Source organism: Bos javanicus, chromosome 14 (assembly GCF_032452875.1).
Source record: "Bos javanicus breed banteng chromosome 14, ARS-OSU_banteng_1.0, whole genome shotgun sequence".
Taxonomy (NCBI): Eukaryota; Metazoa; Chordata; class Mammalia; order Artiodactyla; family Bovidae; genus Bos; species Bos javanicus.
In genome coordinates this window covers 39,737,141-39,755,522 of record NC_083881.1, presented here as the reverse complement: position 1 = coordinate 39,755,522, position 18,382 = coordinate 39,737,141, and positions in this window count along the sequence as shown.

The window sequence follows — 18,382 nt, the reverse complement described above, 5'->3', positions numbered from 1 at the left end:
TGGGATAACAGAGAAACAAGAAGTAGAGAAAGACAGAAATAAGATGAAAAACAGGAGAATGTGGTGTCATAAAAGCAAAGAGTGGGGAGTCTTTCAAGACAATAAAAATAGTTAGCATGTAATTTTTGATAGCGACTTAATAAATTTAGGGCTTCCCTGGTGCTCACACAGTAAAGAATCTACCAGCATTGCAGAAGACCTGGATTCAGTCCCTGGGTTGGAAAGATCCCCTGGAGAAGGGAATGTCTACCCACTCCAGTATTCTTGTCTGGAGAATTCTATGGACAGAGGAGCCTAATGGGCTACAGTCCATGGGGGTCTGACATGACTGAGCAACTAACACTCTCACCTTAGTAAACTTAAGATAGAAAAAGTTTCTTTCACTGTGGAAATACAGAGGTGATTGATATTTTGAAACGAGCAGTTTGCTAATGTGGTGATTGCATTGAGTCAAAAAGACAACAGAGGTGAGGAAATGGTGTCAGGGATTAAGAGAACACAGTTCAGAGTTGAAAATCGAAATGGTGTTTGAATGAAATTATTTACAAAATAGAAAGAGACTTACAGATGTCTAAAACAAACATGGTTATCAAAGATGAAGCAGGAGCTTGGAATTAACATGCATACACTACTATGTGTAAGACAGATAATCAACAAAGACCTACTGTATAGCACAGAGAACTCTACTTAGTCTTCTGTGATAACCTATATGAGAAAAAAATCCCCCCCCAAATTAAATGTATAACTGAATCATTTTGCTGTACATCTGAAACTAACACAACATTGTAAATCAACTATAATCCAATGAAATTTTATAAAAGGAAGGCTGCTGCTGCTGCTGCTAAGTCGCTTCAGTCGTGTCCGACTCTGTGCGACCCCACAGGCGGCAGCCCACCAGATCCCGTCCCTGGGATTCTCCAAGCAAGAACACTGGAGTGGGTTGCCATTTCCTTCTCCAACACATGAAAGTGAGAAGTGAAAGTGAAGTCACTCAGTCGTGTCCGACTCTTAGCGACCCCATGGACTGCAGCCTACCAGGCTCCTCCGTCTATGGGATTTTCCAGGCAAGAGTACTGGAGTAGGGTGCCATTGCCGTCTCCGAAAAGAAAGGTTACTAGAGGTAAAAAGACAGTTCACTTGCTTTTTTTCTTAAATGAACATGGTTCATTATGGCATGATGTATGCTTATGAGAACGATGGGAATGAAAAAGAAAGGAGTGAGAGATGGAAAACCAGAAGAGACCATGCTTTCAGGAAAAGAAATCCTTGAGTGAATAGCAGTAAAGTTTTTGATCAGAGTGGGAAAAGAGATCCCAGAGCACATAAGATGCTGGCATTTGGCACAATAAAGATGGATATCACCTCCATTGTAACAAGAATGAAGAAAAATAACAATGTTTGGGGATATAAGCAGATTTCTAAATTTGGTGGTGAGACGATGAGGGAACCCATGTTTGATGATTGCTATTTTTTTCAATGTAATATAAGAATGGATCAGTAAGTGCACATGAAGAATTGGTGGGGAGTTTAAGAAAAGAGGAGAAATGGGCTTAAAAATATTAGGCTTTGGGGAAATTTAGAAAGAGAAAAAAAATATTAAATGCCCATTGATGGAAGGTAATATTCTGCATTGCAGGCAGATCTGAGTCACCAGGGAAGCCCCATTTAAATGAGAGAGCAGCTAAAGAGCTGGTTGTGTGATTTTTCTCTAACAACTCTGTGATGCTGTCAAAAAGATGCCCAGTAGGAATCATCCCAGGTCGGAGTATTCTCCTTTGAAAATAATGGGAGTAAAGGGCAAGGAAATTGAGGATATTTGGGGGAAAAAGTGAAGAGGATAGACTGTGAGATCTGTGTTAGATAAGAAGGATTGTGATACCTAGAAGGAGCTGAAAGATAATGAGAAGTTGATATGGTCAGTGGAAAGTTAAAGACTGAATCAGTGAGTGATTACCAGAGGTAGGAGGGGAGTGAAATGGGTAGAGGTTGTCAAACGATACAAGCTTCCAGTGATAAAATAATAAGTTCTGGGCATGTTATGTACACCATTATTATAGCTAATAATATGATTTTGCATAGTTGTCAGTTATTTAGAAAGTATATGGATCTTAAAAGTTCTCATCACAACAAAAATAGTTTTAACTATGTGTGATGATGGGTGTTCAGTAGATGTGATGCTCATTTTGCAGGAAGTACAAATATGGAGTCATTATGTTGTATATCTGAAATGAATATAATCTTGTATGCTAATTATGTCTCAATTTTCTAAAACAGTGAATCAGTGGGCATGAAGTGAGGGTGACTTCAGCAGATATTGGTCAATGCCCTTCTAGCTATTTTATTATAGGAAACATTAATTCCCAAGCTTTTCAAAGACTAACTTCGGATATGTAAATATCATAATCATTGGCTATTAATAATACAATACTAATAATGAAGGGCCTGGTTTAGATTCTAAATGTAGATTGTCCTACTGTGTAATAGATGCAAGTACCTAAACACAGTACCTATCGTGGGCATGGTAGGTTCTGTGTTGCTATTTCTCCTGCATTGCACACTGCCATGGTGAGAGAATCTGAGCCCTGAAACAGATGATCCCCAAAGAAAAGCATCACATGCATGCTTAATAGACACTTTGGTTGATGAGGGTGACATGATGGTGTCCTGTTTTCTGAGTAAGTAGCTTTAAAGCAAATACTATTTTCTCTGAATGGAAGGAAACAAAGAGCCTCTTCATTAATATTTATGTGTAAGGTTTAAAGTCATGAATGTAATATGATATTTTTTTCTCCTGTTTTACAAATTAGTGTGCCATGTGACATGACTTTAGAAAGAATGCTGGTATTTAGAACATTGCATTATATACTAATGACTTCATAATTTAGAAATCTTTTAAATAAATGTTTGAAGAGATTTGTGAAGTCATTATTTAAATGTAGCAGAATGCTAATAGGAATTGGTATTTATATTTAACTACTTCATGGTACTCTTTTGTTTCTACTTTGAAGTGTTACTGAATTTTATGTTTCCTTTTTTAGAGCTATCTAAGAAACAGTACTTTATTCACAAGTATTTGTTTTGTTTTTAAACACTAAACATATTTAAAAGGGTTAAACTTTCAGATAGGACTTCTCTCATGGTGTTAGTGGTAAAGAACCTACCTGCTAATGCAGGATACATAGAGTTGTTGGTTAAATCCCTGGGTCAGGAAGATCCCTGGGAAGAGGGCCTGGCAACCTGCTCCAGTACTCTTGCCTGGAGAATCCCTGAACAGAGGAGTCTGGTGGGCTACAGTCCATGGGGTCGCACAGAGTTGGACATGACTGAAGCGACTCAACATGCTCACATGCAAACTTTCAAATAATGTTTAATTTTCATCATGGCCATTTCAGGAACTCAAGACTGTGGACAAAAATCTATTTCAGTGAGTTAAAAAAACATGATAGCAGTAATCTTCCTAGAGAAATTAAAATAAAATAACAGTAGCAAACACCAAAATGTAAAATAAATCTCACGTCCCCCTCTTTGGCAGTTTCTAGGAGATGAGACAGAGGAGTTAAGGTGATGTTTAAGGATGAAGAGCAGGGGGGCGGGCCCAAGATGCCAGAGGAATAGGACGGGGAGACCACTTTTTCCCTGACAAACTCATCAAAAGATCATTTGAATGCTAAGCAACTTCCACAAAACAACTTCTGAAAGCTGACAGAGGACACCAGACACCCATAAAGGGAGCCCATTCTCTTCAAAAGGAGGTAGGACAAAATATAAAAGACAAAAAGAGAGACAAAAGAGTTAGGGATGGAAACCCACCTGGAGTGGGAGTAGTGAAGGAGAAGTTTCCGAACAGTAGGAAACCCTCTCACAGGCAGGTCTATGGGGAGTTTTGGAATCTCAGAGGACAACATAACTGGGAGAAAACACACACACACACACACACACACCACAGAATACACACCTAACCACAACTGCCAGCAAAGAAGTAGCCCAGAGGCTCACGTCCACCACAAGCGAGCAGGAGATGGCGGGAGGCACTGGCTGCATCATCGGTGCTTAGGGTAAGGACCTGACCTAAATGCGTTGAGGACAACCTGAGGAAGCTAATGCGGTGTAGCAACCCAAACTGTGGGATCACCAGAGAGAAAAAAAGAAAAAGAGAACTTTCCAGAGAAAGGCTCTAATGCGCAGCCTGGCCCGCTCACAGAACAAAGGATTGAGTGAATACCAAAGGAGAGCTAGCCGGCTGTGTACAGGTCTCTCCCCCTACCACCAGAGGCAGAGAGACAGGTTTGCGACAGCCAGAGCTGGAAGGCAAGGGGCAATCTTGGCCCCAGAGACCAGCATCCTCCATTAAACTGTGAGCAGGCTCCCAGTTGCTAACCACGTTTTCCTGGATAGTTGACATTTGCCAGGAGTTTCGCAGCCTGAGATCAGCACCCCAGAGGAGACATATGGCACACCTGAGATGGTGCTTTCACAGTACACCGGGGAAACCAAGCGGCTGGACAAGGGAGGTGATTAAGATGCACTGTCCACCTGGGACAGTGCACTCACCAAGCACCCAGTCACCTGAGCTGCTCAGAACTGGGAAGGGCACAAAACGCACGCCCAACTGAGTCTGTGCACTTGCGGGGTACCTGAGAACCTGAACCTGAGTGGCTTAGACCTGGAAAGTGCTGAAATGCAGGGCCCGCTTTGGATGGTGCTCCTGCAGAGCACCCTGGAGCAATGTAGACCCGGAAAGCGCACGCTGCGAACTGGGGCAAACCAGTGTGGTCCATATACTACAAGCACTCCCCACACATGCCAACAACATTTGTTTGCAGTGTCCCTCCCTCCCCACAACACAACTGAACAAGTGAGCCTAAATAAGTGACCACTTTTGCCCTCTTGTGTCAGGGCAGAAATTAGACACTGAAGAGACTTGCAAACAGAGGAAGCCAAGATACAAAGAAGAGGGAAACTGCTCTAGAAGGGACAGGTGCAACAGATTAAAACCCTGTAGTTAACATTTACTAATCATTCAGTTCAGTTCAGTCGCTCAGTCGTGTCTGACTCTTTGCGACCCCATGAATCGCAGCAGCCAGGCCTCCCTGTCCATCACCAATTCCCGGAGTTAACTCAACCTCACGTCCATGGAGTCGGTGATGCCATCCAGCCATCTCATCTTCTGTCGTCCCCTTTTCCTCCTGCCCCCAATCCCTCCCAGCATCAGGGTCTTTTCCAATGAGTCAACTCTTCGCATGAGGTGGACAAAGTACTGGAGTTTCAGCTTTAGCATCATTCCTTCCAAAGAACACCCACTCCTTTGGAATGGACTGGTTGGATCTCCTTGCAGTCCAAGGGACTCTCAAGAGTCTTCTCCAACACCGCAGTTCAAAAGCATCAATTCTTCAGCTCTCAGCTTTCTTCACAGTCCAACTCTCACATCCATACATGACCACAGGAAAAACCATAGTCTTGACTAGATGGACCTTTGTTGGCAAAGTAATGTCTCTGCTTTTGAATACGCTATCTAGGTTGGTCATAACTTTCTTTCCAAGGAGTAAGCGTCTTTTAATTTCATGGCTGCAGTCACCATCTGTAGTGATTTTGGAGCCCCCCAAAATAGAGTCTGACACTGTTTCCCCATCTATTTCCCATGAAGTGATGGGACCAGATGCCATGGTCTTCGTTTTCTGAATGTTGAGCTTTAAGCCAACTTTTTCACTCTCCATTTTCACTTTGATCAAGAGGCTTTTTAGTTCCTCTTCACTTTCTGCCATAAGGGTGGTGTCATCTGCATATCTGAGGTTATTGATATTTCTCCCGGCAATCTTGATTCCAGCTTGTGCCTCTTCCAGCCCTGTGTTTCTCATGATGTACTCTGCATATAAGTTAAATAAACAGGGTGACAATATACAGCCTTGACATACTCCTTTTCCTATTTGGAGCCAGTCTGTTGTTCCAAGTCCAGTTCTAACTGTTGCTTCCTGACCTGCATATAGGTTTCTCAAGATGTAGGTCAGGTGGTCTGTTATTCCCATCTCTTTCAGAATTTTCCACAGTTTATTGTGATCCACACAGTCAAAGGCTTTGGCATAGTCAATAAAGTGGAAATAGATGTTTTTCTGGAACTCTCTTGCTTTTTCAATGATCCAGCAGATGTTGGCAATTTGATCTGTGCTTCCTCTGCCTTTTCTAAAACCAGCTTGAACATCTGGAAGTTCATGGTTCATGTATTGCTGAAGCCTGGCTTGGGGGGGCCTATCAACCTTGAGAACAAGAAGCGGGAACAAGGAACTATCTAAAACTGAACTGACCCCACACTGCCCACATCAGCTCCAATGAAATTCCTGGATATATTTTTACTATTATCACTTTTTAATTTTTATAATTTTTCTTTATTACTCCTTTAATTTTCATTTTTATAACCTACTATTATCCTGCAAATGACCCTATTTTTAAAGCAAATTTCATATATATATATATATATATATATATTTATAATTTTTGTGATTGATTTTGTTTTGCATTTTTAATATTGTATTTTTGAGAGTCTATACTCTAGATTTTTAATCTTTGCTTTTTGGTATTTGCTATCAATTTTATACCTTTAATAATCTAATCTTCAGTAACCATTTTCTCTTAAGGGTGTGATTACTGGCTTGATTGCTCTTTCCCCTTTTGACTCTCCCTTTTCTCCCTGAGGTCACCTCTACGTCTTCCCTCCCCCTTCTCTTCTCTACTTAACTCTGTGAATCTCTCTGGGTGTTCTGGACTGTGGAGAACACTTAGGGAACTGATACTGGCTAAATTGGTCTCTCCCCTTTTGACTCCCACCTCTTCTGATCATCTCTATCTCCCTCCTCCCTCTTGTCTTCTCTACTTAACTCTGAAAATATCTCTGGGTGTTCTGGGCTGTGGAGAACACTTAGGGAACTGATTACTGGCTAAATTGCTCTCTCCCCTTTTGACTCCCCCTCTTCTCTTTCTGGTCACCTACCTCTATCTCCCTCCTCCCTCTTTTCCTCCATGTAACTCTGTGAACCTCTCTGGGTGTCCCTTGCTATGGAGAATTCTTTCACCATTAACCTAGATGTTTTATCATCTATGCTGTATGGATGGAGAAGTCTTGAGGCTACTGTAAGAATAAGACTGAAAGCCAGAGGCAGGAGGCTTAACTTCAAACCTTGAGAACATCAGAGAACTCCTGATTCAAGGGAACATTAATAGACAAGATCTCATCCAAAACCTCCATACCAACCCTGAAACCAAGATCCACCCAAGGGCCAACAAGTTCCACAGCAAGAAGTACCACACTAATTCTCCAGCAAAGCAGGAACACAGCCCTGAGCATTAAAAGACAGGCTGCCCAAAGCCATGCCAAACCCATAGACACCCCAAAACTCTCTACTGGACACTTCATTGCACTTCAGAGAAAAGAGTTCCAACTCCATCCACCAGAGCACAGATGCAAGCTACCCTACCAGGGAACCTTGACAAGCTACTAGTCCAACCCCACCCATAGGGAACAGGCTCCAAATAAAGAGGAACCACAAACTTCCAGCCTACAGAAAGGGCACCCCAAACACAGCAATCTAAACAAAATGAAAAGGCAGAAAAATATTCAGCAGGTAAAGGAACATGATAAATGCCCAACAAATCAAACAAAAGAGGAAGAGATAGGGAGTCTACCTGATAAAAAATTCAGAATAATAATAGTAAAGATGACCCAAAATCTTGAAAACAAAATGGAGTTACAAATAAATAGACTAGAGACAAGGATTGAGAAGATGCAAGAAATGTTTAACAAAGACCTAGAAGAAATAGAGAAATCAATCAATAATGAATAATGCAATATCTGAAATCAAAAGCACTCTGGAGGGAACCAACAGTAGAATAACTGAGGCAGAAGATACGATAAGTGATATGGAAGATAGAATGGTGGAAATAAATGAAGCAGAAAGGAAAAAAGAAAAAAGAATGAAATGAGGACAACCTCAGAGACCTCTGGGACAATGTTAAATGCCCAACATTTGAATCATAGGAGTCCCAGAAGAAGAAGACAAAAAGATAGTACATGAGAAAATACTTGAGGAGATAGTAGTTGAAAAATTTCCTAAAGTGGGGAAGGAAATAATCACCCAAGTCCAAAAAACCCAGGGAGTCCCAAATAGGATAAACCCAAGGCAAAACACCCCTAGACACATATTAATCAAACTAACGAAGATCAAACACAAAGAGCAAATATTAAAAGCAGCAAGGGAAAAGCAACAAATAACACACAAGAGGATCCTTGTGTGTTACACATAAGGATAACAGCTAATTTTTCAATAGAAACTCTTCAGGCTGGAAGGGAATAGCAGGACATACTTAAAATGATGAAAGAGAAAAACCTACAACCCAGATTACTATACTCAGAAAGGATTTCATTTAAATATGAAGGAGAAATCAAAAGCTTTACAGACAGGCAAAAGCTAAGAGAATTCAGCACCACCAAACCACCTCTTCAACAAATGCTAAAGGATCTTCTCTAGACAGGAAACACAGAAAAGGTTTATAAACTCAAACCCAAACAACAAGTAAATGGCAACAGGATCATACTTATCAATAATTACCTTAAATGTAAATGGGTTGAATGTTCCAACCAAAAGACAAAGACTGGCTGAATGGATACAAAAACAAGACCCCTATATATGCTGTCTACAAGAGACCCATCCCAAACCATGGACACATACAGACTGAAAATGAAGGGCTGGAAAAAGATATTCCATGCAAATGGAGACCAAAAGAAAGCAAGAGTAGCAATACTCATATCAGATAAAATAGACTTTGAAATAAAGGCTGTGAAAAGAGACAAAGAAAGGACACTACATAATGATCAAAGGATCAATCCAAGAAGAAGATATAACAATTATAAATATATATGCACCCAATATAGGAGCACCTCAATACATAAGGCAAATGCTAACAAGTATGAAAGGGGAAATTAACAGTAACACAATAATAGTGGGAGACTTTAATACCCTACTCACACCTATGGATAAATCTACCAAACAGAAAATCAGCAAGGAAACACAAAATTTAAATGATACAATTGACCAGTTGGACCTAATTGATATCAATAGGACATTTCACCCCAAAACAATGAATTTCACCTTTTTCTCAAGTGCACACGGAACATTCTCCAGGATAGATCACATCCTGGGCCATAAAACTAGCCTTTGTAAATTCAAAAGAATTGAAATCAATTCAAGCCTCTTTTCTGATCGCAATGCAGTAAGACTAGATGTCAACTACAGGGATAAAAAACTATTAAAAATTCCAACATATGGAGGCTGAACAACACGCTGCTGAATAACCAACAAATCACAGAAGAAATAAAAAAGGAAATAAAAATATGCATAGAAACAAATGAAAATGAAAACACGACAACCCAAAACCTATGGGATTGAGTAAAAGCAGTGCTAAGAGGAAGGTTCATAGCAATACAAGTTTACCTCAAGAAGCAAGAGAAAAATCAAATAAATAACCTAACTTTATACCTAAAGCAACTAGAAAAAGAAGAAAGGAAGAACTCCAGGGTTAGTAGAAGGAAAAAAAATCATAAAAATAGGGGATACATAAATGAAAAAGAAACAAAGGAGACTGCCGGGGACCAGCCCCGGCTGATCCAGGGTATTCGAAGGAGAGACGGCGTAGGCAAAGATCAGGAAACAATTGCTTAATTAAATGTTAATTAAGGATATAAAGAGTAATAGAATGAGGATAGCTCCGTAAAATTCAGTGAAGAAAAGAGGCTGAAATAAGGATAGCTCAGTGAGGAAATTCAGTGGAGAAAAGAGGCTGAATAATTCAGCCAGAAGGTAAGAGAAAGAACGACATGGTGAGACCAAGTTTCGGTGAACAAGGCCCGTACTTTATTTTCCAAAGTAGTTTTTATACCTTAAGTTATGCATAGAGGATAATGGGGGAAGGGGTAGTCAGGAAGCAAGCCAGGCTTTCTTCCTGCAAACTTAGCATATGCAAAAGTTAGGTGATTTGCATCATCTTCTGGCCCGGAGGCCTGTTAACAATTTAAGACCCTTTCTTCAGAAAACTTATTTTTCTCTAAAGGTGATTGGTCAGGAGCCACCCTCCAAAAGCATTAGATAAAGTTGCATTCCTACAGAGCAAAGGTGTGGTGGGCTATAACAAGAAAAAGAATTAACTCAAGGGTCCCAGGTTACAAACATTAAAGCTACTACTTACACCAATTATATTAATCAATACACTGCCAGGGACACAGCAGGCAAGGGATATGGAAACTTAGCAGCAAACATTGGCCCAACAAGTGAAAATCCCTTCACCAATACAATTTCTAATCAATCTTTTAACTATTCAAAAGAATCTGTGTTTAGACAGTTTAGAACATCTCCTGCCTTTCACAGTTGGGAGGCTCTGAACAATCACATGTGGCCGGAAAAACCTATTCAGGCAGGCTAGAGGATTTCCAAAGGAGTTTGTAGGTTAAACACTGTCACACCCAGGAATTATTAACTGGAGCTGTAAGCTAACTTTTTTCAGAGAGGCAGTGGGGGACATTCCCCCGTAAAGTCAGAGGTGTAGGTGAAAGCACAAAGCAGAAAGTAGGCAGACTCTGGTTTTGGGGGTATATGCTCGAGAATTTCCAGGGAGACTCCTGAGGCTTGATCCCGCCTTTGCGTATGCCAAGCCTCCTTCCTCATGACCTTTGCCAGAGGCGGAGCTCGCTCCCCGCAGGAGACTATAGCAAAAACAACAAAATTAAAAGGTTGGTTCTTCAGGAAGATAAAATAGACAAACCATTAGCCAGACTCATCAAGAAAAAGGGAGAAGAATCAATTCAAGAAAATTAGAAATGAAAATGGAGAAATCACAACAGACAACACAGAAATACAAAGGGTCATAGGAGACTACTATCAGCAATTATATGCCAATGAAATGGACAATTTGGAAGAAACGAACAATTCTTAGAAAAGTACAACTTTCCAAAACTAAACCAGGAAGAGATAGAAAATCTTAACAGGCCCTTCACAAGCATGGAAATCAAAACTGTAATCAAAAGTCTTCCAACAAACAAAAGCCCAGGACCAGATGGCTTCACAGGTGAATTCTACCAAAAATTTAGAGAACTAACACCCACCCTACTCAAACTCTTCCAGAAAATTGCAGGGTAAGGTAAACTCCCAAACTCGTTCTATGAGGCCACCATCACCCTAATACCAAAACCAGACAAAGATGCCACAAAAAAAGAAAACTATAGGCCAATATCACTGATAAACATAGATGCAAAAATCCTCAACAAAATTCTAGCAAACAGAATCAAACAACATATTAAAAAGATCATATATCATGACCAAGTGAATTTTATCCCAGGGATGCAAGGATTCTTCAATATTCACAAATCAATCAATGTGATATACCACATTAATAAACTGAAAGATAAAAACCATGATTATTTCAATAGATTCAGAGAAAGCCTTTGACAAAATTCAACACCTATTTATGATAAAAACTCTCCAGAAAGCAGGCATAGAAGGAACATACCTCAACATAATAAAAGCCATATATGATAAACCTACAGCAAACTTTATCCTCAATGGTGAAAAATTGAAAGCATTTCCCCTAAAATCAGGAGCAAGATCAGGGTGCCCACTCTCACCACTGCTATTCAACATAGTTTTGAAAGTTTTAGCCATAGCAATCAGAGAAGAAAAAGAAATAAAAGGAATCCAGATAAGAAAAGAAGTAAAACTCTTGCTGTTTGTAGATGACATGATCCTCTACATAGAAAACCCTAAACATAGCACCAGAAAGTTACTAGAGCTGATCAATGAATATAGTAAAGTTGCCAGATATAAATCTAATACACAGAAATCCATTACATTCCTATACACTAACAATGAGAAAATAGAAAGAGAAATTAAGGAAACAATTCCATTCACCATTGTGATAAAAAGAATAAAATACTTAGGAATAAATCTACTTAAAGAAACAAAAGACCTATATATAGAAAACTATAAAACACTGATAAAGGAAATCAAAGATGACACAAATAGATGGAGAAATATACCATGTTCATGGATTGGAAGACTCAATATAGTGAAAATGAGTATTCTACCCAAAGCAATCTGTGGATTTAATGCAATCCCTATCAAGATACCAATAGTATTTTTCAGAGAACTAGAACAAATAATTTCACAATTTGTATGGAAATACAAAAAAAAACCCCTCTAAAAGCCAAAGCAATCTTGAGAAAGAAGAATGAAACTGGAGGAATCAACCTGCCTGACTTCAGGCTATACTACAAAGCTATAGTCATCAAGACAGTATGGTACTGGCACAAAGACAAAAATACAGATCAATGGAACAGAATAGACAACCCAGAGATAAATCCACACAAAAATGGACACTTTATCTTTGACAAAGGATGCAAAAATATACAATGGAGAAAAGACGTTCTCTTTAACAATTGGTGCTGGGAAAACTTGTCAATCACTCATAAATGAATGAAACTAGAACACTGTATAACACTATACACAAAAGTAAATTCAAAATGGATTAAAGATCTAAATGTAAGACCAGAAACTATAAAACTCCTAGAGGAAAGCATAGGCAAAACACTCTGACATAAATCACAGCAAGATCCTCTATGGCCCACCTCCCAGCATAATGGAAATAAAAGCAAAAATAAACAAATGGGACCTAATTAAACTTAAAAGCTTTTGCACAATGAATGAAACTATAAGCAAGGTGAAAAGGCAACCTTCAGAATTGGAGAAAATAATAGCAAATGAAGCAGATGACAAAGAATTAATCTCAAAAATATACAAGCAGCTCATGCAGTTCAATGCCAGAAAAATAAATGATCCAATCAAAAAATGGGCCAAAGAACTAAACAGACATTTCTCCAAAGAAGACATCCAGATGGCTAACAAACACATGAAAAAATGTCCAACATCACTCATTATCAGAGAAATGAAAATTAAAACCACAATGAGGTACCATCTCATGCCTGTCAGAATGGTTGCTATCAAAAGGTCTATAAACAATAAATGCTGGAGAGGGTGTGGAGAATAGAGAGCCCTCTTACACTGTTAGTGGGAATGCAAACTAGTACAGCCACTATGGAGAACAGTGCAGAGATTCCTTAAAAAACTGGAAACAGAACTCCCATACAACCCAGCAATCCCACTGCTGGGCATACACACTGAGGAGACCAAAACTGAAACAAACACGTATACCCCAATGTTCATCACAGCACTGTTTACAATAGCTAGGACATGGAAACAATCTAGATGTCCATCGGCAGATGAATGGATAAGAAAGCTGTGGTACATATACACAATGGAACATTACTAATTTATTAAAAGAACACATTTGAATCAGTTCTAATGAGGTGGATGAAACTGGAGCCTATTATGCAGAGTGAAGTAAGTCAGAAAGAAAAACACCAATACAGTATATTAACACATATATATGGAATTTAGAAAGATGATAATGATGACCCTATATGAAAGACAGCAAAACAGGCACAGATATAAAGAACAGACTTTTGGACTCTGTGAGAGAAGGTGAGGGTGGGATGATTTGAGAGAATAGCATTTAAACATATGTGAATAGATCACTAGTCCAAGTTCAATTCATGAAGCAGGGCACTCAAAGCCAGTGCACTGGGACAACCCAGAGGGATGGGATGGGAGGGAGGTGGAAGGGGGGTTCAGGATGGGGGACACATGTATACCCATGGCTAATTCACATCAATGTATGGCTGAAACCACCACAGTATTGTAATTAGCCTCCAATTAAAATAAGTGAATTAATTTTTAAAAGAAAGAATGAAGAGTGAAGCCCTTGGGTAATAATCATACTTGAGAGTTACTTTAACATTTTTTATTGAAGAAGTCTGAATTTAGAAACAGAGGCTCTTCAGATACTGGAACACTCAACAACATAGAGCTCAGAAGGCAGAAGTTGGTCAATGAGATGAAAGAAGATCGTTGGAAGAGAGGAATATAATAAGCAATTATCATTTAGAAGTATTGAATGAAAAATGTATCCCACACAAAAATCATGCTTGAACACTAAATACCAGATTTTGAAGGTGTATTGGCTGAAAGATGGTTGAGGTCTGGTGTTTATGAAGTTTGTAGAGACACCATCCAATACTTTTCCTTAAGGACAGAGGTGCTCAGCTGTGTGGAGTTCTGGCTGTTTCCCTGAGGCTGAAAGGAGTGACTTTAAGTAGTTTATGTTCCATTCCCATAAGTGGTCATGCAGGACTACAAAGGATCAGCTTTCTTATTTTAATCCGGGACAACTCTGAAGGGCAGTACCAACTCCAGGGCTGCCTGTGAGATAAGCCAAGCCTTTGTGCAATCGCATGGAAATCCACCTTCTCTCCCCATCGGATTCTCTTGTCCTCACTCAGTGTTATTGTTGAGAGCACTGCCTAATAAACCTCCTGCAAGTGGGTCTTCAGCTCAGCATCTGTTTTGGTGGAGAAACTGACCCATCATTGTTTTTTTCACGTGATTATGTACCAGTCTGTTTCAGGTAGTTCTAATAGTACGGATCCTTTCTATGGCACTCTCTTGACTCTATGACATACTCAAAGCAAAACTGAGGTTTGTTTCTTCTTATAAGCTCATCTGTCTAATTTATGCCTTAATTGATGCAATAATGTCACCCCAACAATTCTAAGGATTTTCATAAATAAAAGAAATACTTAAAATCATAGAGGTTTAGCTGAAGTAATGTTCATCATACTATCTTTAAAATAAAAAAATATGAGGATAAATTAAAAAATTAAATAAGGGCCTGATGTGAGCCAATAATTGATAAAATGGAAGTGAATTTTGGCAACACATTAGAAAATACTAATGTCATCATTCAGTTACATCAGTTCAGTCATGCAGTCATGTCTGACTCTTTGCATCCATAAGGACTGCAGCATGCCAGGCCTCCCTGTCAATCACCAACTCCCAGAGTTTACTCAAACTCATGGCCATTGAGTTGGTGATGCCATCGAACTATTTCATCCTCTGTCATCCCTTTTTCCTCCTGCCTTCAATCTTTCCCAGCATCAGGGTCTTTTCAAATGAGTCAGTTCTTCACATCAGGTGGTCAAAGTATTGGAGTTTCAGCTTCAGCATCAGTCCTTTCCATGAATATTCAGGACTGATTTCCTTTAGGATGGACTGGATGGAGCTCCTTGCAGTCCAAGGGATTCTCAAGAGTCTTTTCCAACACCACAGTTCAAAAGGAGCAATTCTTCAGTGCTCAGTTTTCTTTATAGTCCAACTCTCACATCCATACATGATGACTGGAAAAACCATAGCTTTGACTAAACAGACCTTTGTTGGCAAAGTAATGTCTCTGCTTTTTAAATGCTGTCTAGGTTGGTCATAACTTTTCTTTCAAGGAGTAAGTGTCTTTTAATTTCATGGCTGCAGTCATCATCTGCAGTGATTTTGGAGCTCCCCAAAATAAAGTCTGTCACTGTTTCCATTGCTTATCCATCTATTTGCATGAAGTGATAGGACCAGATGCCATGATCTTAGTTTTCTGAATGTAGACCTTTAAGCCAACTTTTTCATTCTCCTCTTTCACTTTCATCAATTGGCTTTTTAGTTCTTCTTCACATTCTGCCATAAGGGTGGTGACATCTACATATCTGAGGTTATTGATATTTCTCCTGGCAATCTTGATTCCAGCTGTGTTTCATCCAGCCCAGCATTTCTCATGATGTACTCTGCATACAAGTTAAATAATCAGGGTGACAATATACAGCCTTGATGTTCTCCTTTCCCTATTTGGAAGCAGTCTGTTGTTCCATGTCCAGTTCTAAGTGTTTCTTCCTGCCTGCATACAGATTTCTCAGGAGGCAGGTCAGGTGGTCTGGTATTCCCATCTCTTTCAGAATTTTCCACAGTTTGTGGTGATCCACACAGTCAAAGGCTTTGGCATAGTCAATAAAGCAGAAATAGATGTTTTTCTGGAACTCTCTTGCTTTTTCAATAATCCAACAGAAACCACAATCACAGAAAGCCACAATGACAGAAAACTTACCAATCTGATCACATGGACCACAGCCTTGTCTAACTCAATGAAACTATAAGCCTTGCTGTGTAAGGCCACCCATGACAGACGGGTCATGGTGGAGAGTTCTGACAAACGGTGGTCCACTGGAGAAGGGAATGGCAAGCCATTTTGGTATTCTTGCCTTGAGAACCCCATGAACAGTATAAAAAGGCAAAAAGGTAGGACACTGACTGATGAACTCCCCAAGTTGGTAGGTGCCCAATATACTACTGGAGATCAGTGAAGAAATAACTCCTGAAAGAATGAAGGGATGGAGCCATAGCAGAAACAGCACCCAGTTGTGGACATGACGTAATAGAAGCAAAATCCAATGCTGTAAAGAGCAATATTACATAGGAACCTGGATGTTAGGTCCATGAATCAAGGTAAATTAGAAGTGGTCAAACAGGGGATGGCAAGAGTGAACATCAACAGTCTAGGAATCAGCAAACTAAAATGTACGGGAATGGGTGAATTTAACTCAGATGACCATTATATCTACTACTGTGAGCAAGAATCCCTTAGAAGAAATGGAGTAGCCCTCATAGTCAACAAAAAAAGCCTGAAATACAGTACTTGGATGCAATCTTGGAAAAGACAGAATGATCTCTGTTCATTTCCAAGGCAAACCATTCAATATCATGGTAATCCAAGTCTCTGCCCTGACCAGTAATGCTGAAGAAGCTGAAGTTGAATGGGTGTATGAAGACCTCCAAAACCTTTTAGAACTAACACCAAAAAAAGATGTTCTTTTCATTATAGGGGACTGGAATGCAAAAGTAGAAAGTCAAGAAATATGTGGAGAAACAGGCAAATTTGGCCTTGGAATACAGAATGAAGCAGGGCAAAGACTAATAGAGTTTTGCCAAGAAAATGCACTGGTCATAACAAACACCCTCTTCCAACAACACAAGAGAAGACTCTATACATGGACATCAACAGATGGTCAACATTGAAATCAGATTGAGCATATTCTTTGCAGCCACAGATGGGGAAGCTCTATACAGTCAGCAAAAACAATATGGGGAGCTGACTGTGGCTCAGATCATGAACTCCTTATTGCCAAATTCAGACTTAAATTGAAGTAAGTAGGGAAAACCACTAAATCATTCAGGTATGACCTAAATCAAACATTATTATTATTTGCTTATAACTGTTTTATTGTTGCCTTTGCTCTTTCCACAAATTCTCCATATCCTGATGCTTTCCCCTGGGTAATAAATAGCTATAGTAAATATAGTTTTAATATGTAAAGAAACTGCTCCACCACTGGTGTGGTGCCTCATGTTCCTCTAACATTGGAATAACTTTTTCAATTAAGAAATTTCTTCTTAATACCTTTCTCAAAATTCAGATGGACATTTCACTTTTCTTTTTGCTTTTGTGTTTTTTCTTTTGTCTGTGAGAACTTTTTGGTGCTTTCTAATTCACCCTAGATTTCTGCTTCTACGTGAACTCTGTAGAATGGACTGAATAAATCAGTAAGTGTCTTTCTTATCAAATATATCCCCAAGTATCTTCTTAAATGCAGCAGCAATCTAACTGGCATTCAAACACTTCCAAATAGATCTAAAGTGTGGGTTTATTGCTCTAATTATTTTCTATGAAAACAGTTCTACTTTATTACCCAAATGAGAGCTATTATTGTCTTTCCTTCTGATAATTGTGTTTGTGGTATTTATTTCAGGGTTTTTAAGATCTTTTAAAGCCTATTTAGGTTTTCTCTTTTTTTATGAATTTAATGATAATTAAAATAATGGATTAGAAGGCTTGGAAAATCAAATTATTATTCAGCCAGAACAATAGAAGGGCTTATTTAATTGACCACCTCAAATCATATTAAACCAATCATAGAAGAATCATCACAAAGATTCAAACACTGCAGATACTGTTATCCTTTCTATAGGATACAAGACATTTCTCCAGAGGTTTTAAAATTTAAAGGCTGAGTAAATTAGCAGGTGGTTAAGTTCAGACTTTTATATAGAGGCAGCTGGACATTTTTCAATTTAGCACTATCATGATTCATTTATTAATTTCTACTGGCATAGTAATTTGAACTCATGTTATGAAAGGGAAGAATCAGAAGAGGGTTTAATGATAAGACCTCCAAATGCTTTGTTTCTTATCAAAGGTGGAATACTGGAAGTGAATCACAGTTGTTATTTATCTTCCAGCCATGCAAGATAAATTTGTTCTGCCAGGATTAAGATTATAGTAGAAGTGCAATCTTCCCTGTTGGTTCAGTGGTTAAAAAATCTGCCTGCAATAAAGGAGACTTGAGTTTGACTCCTGGGTT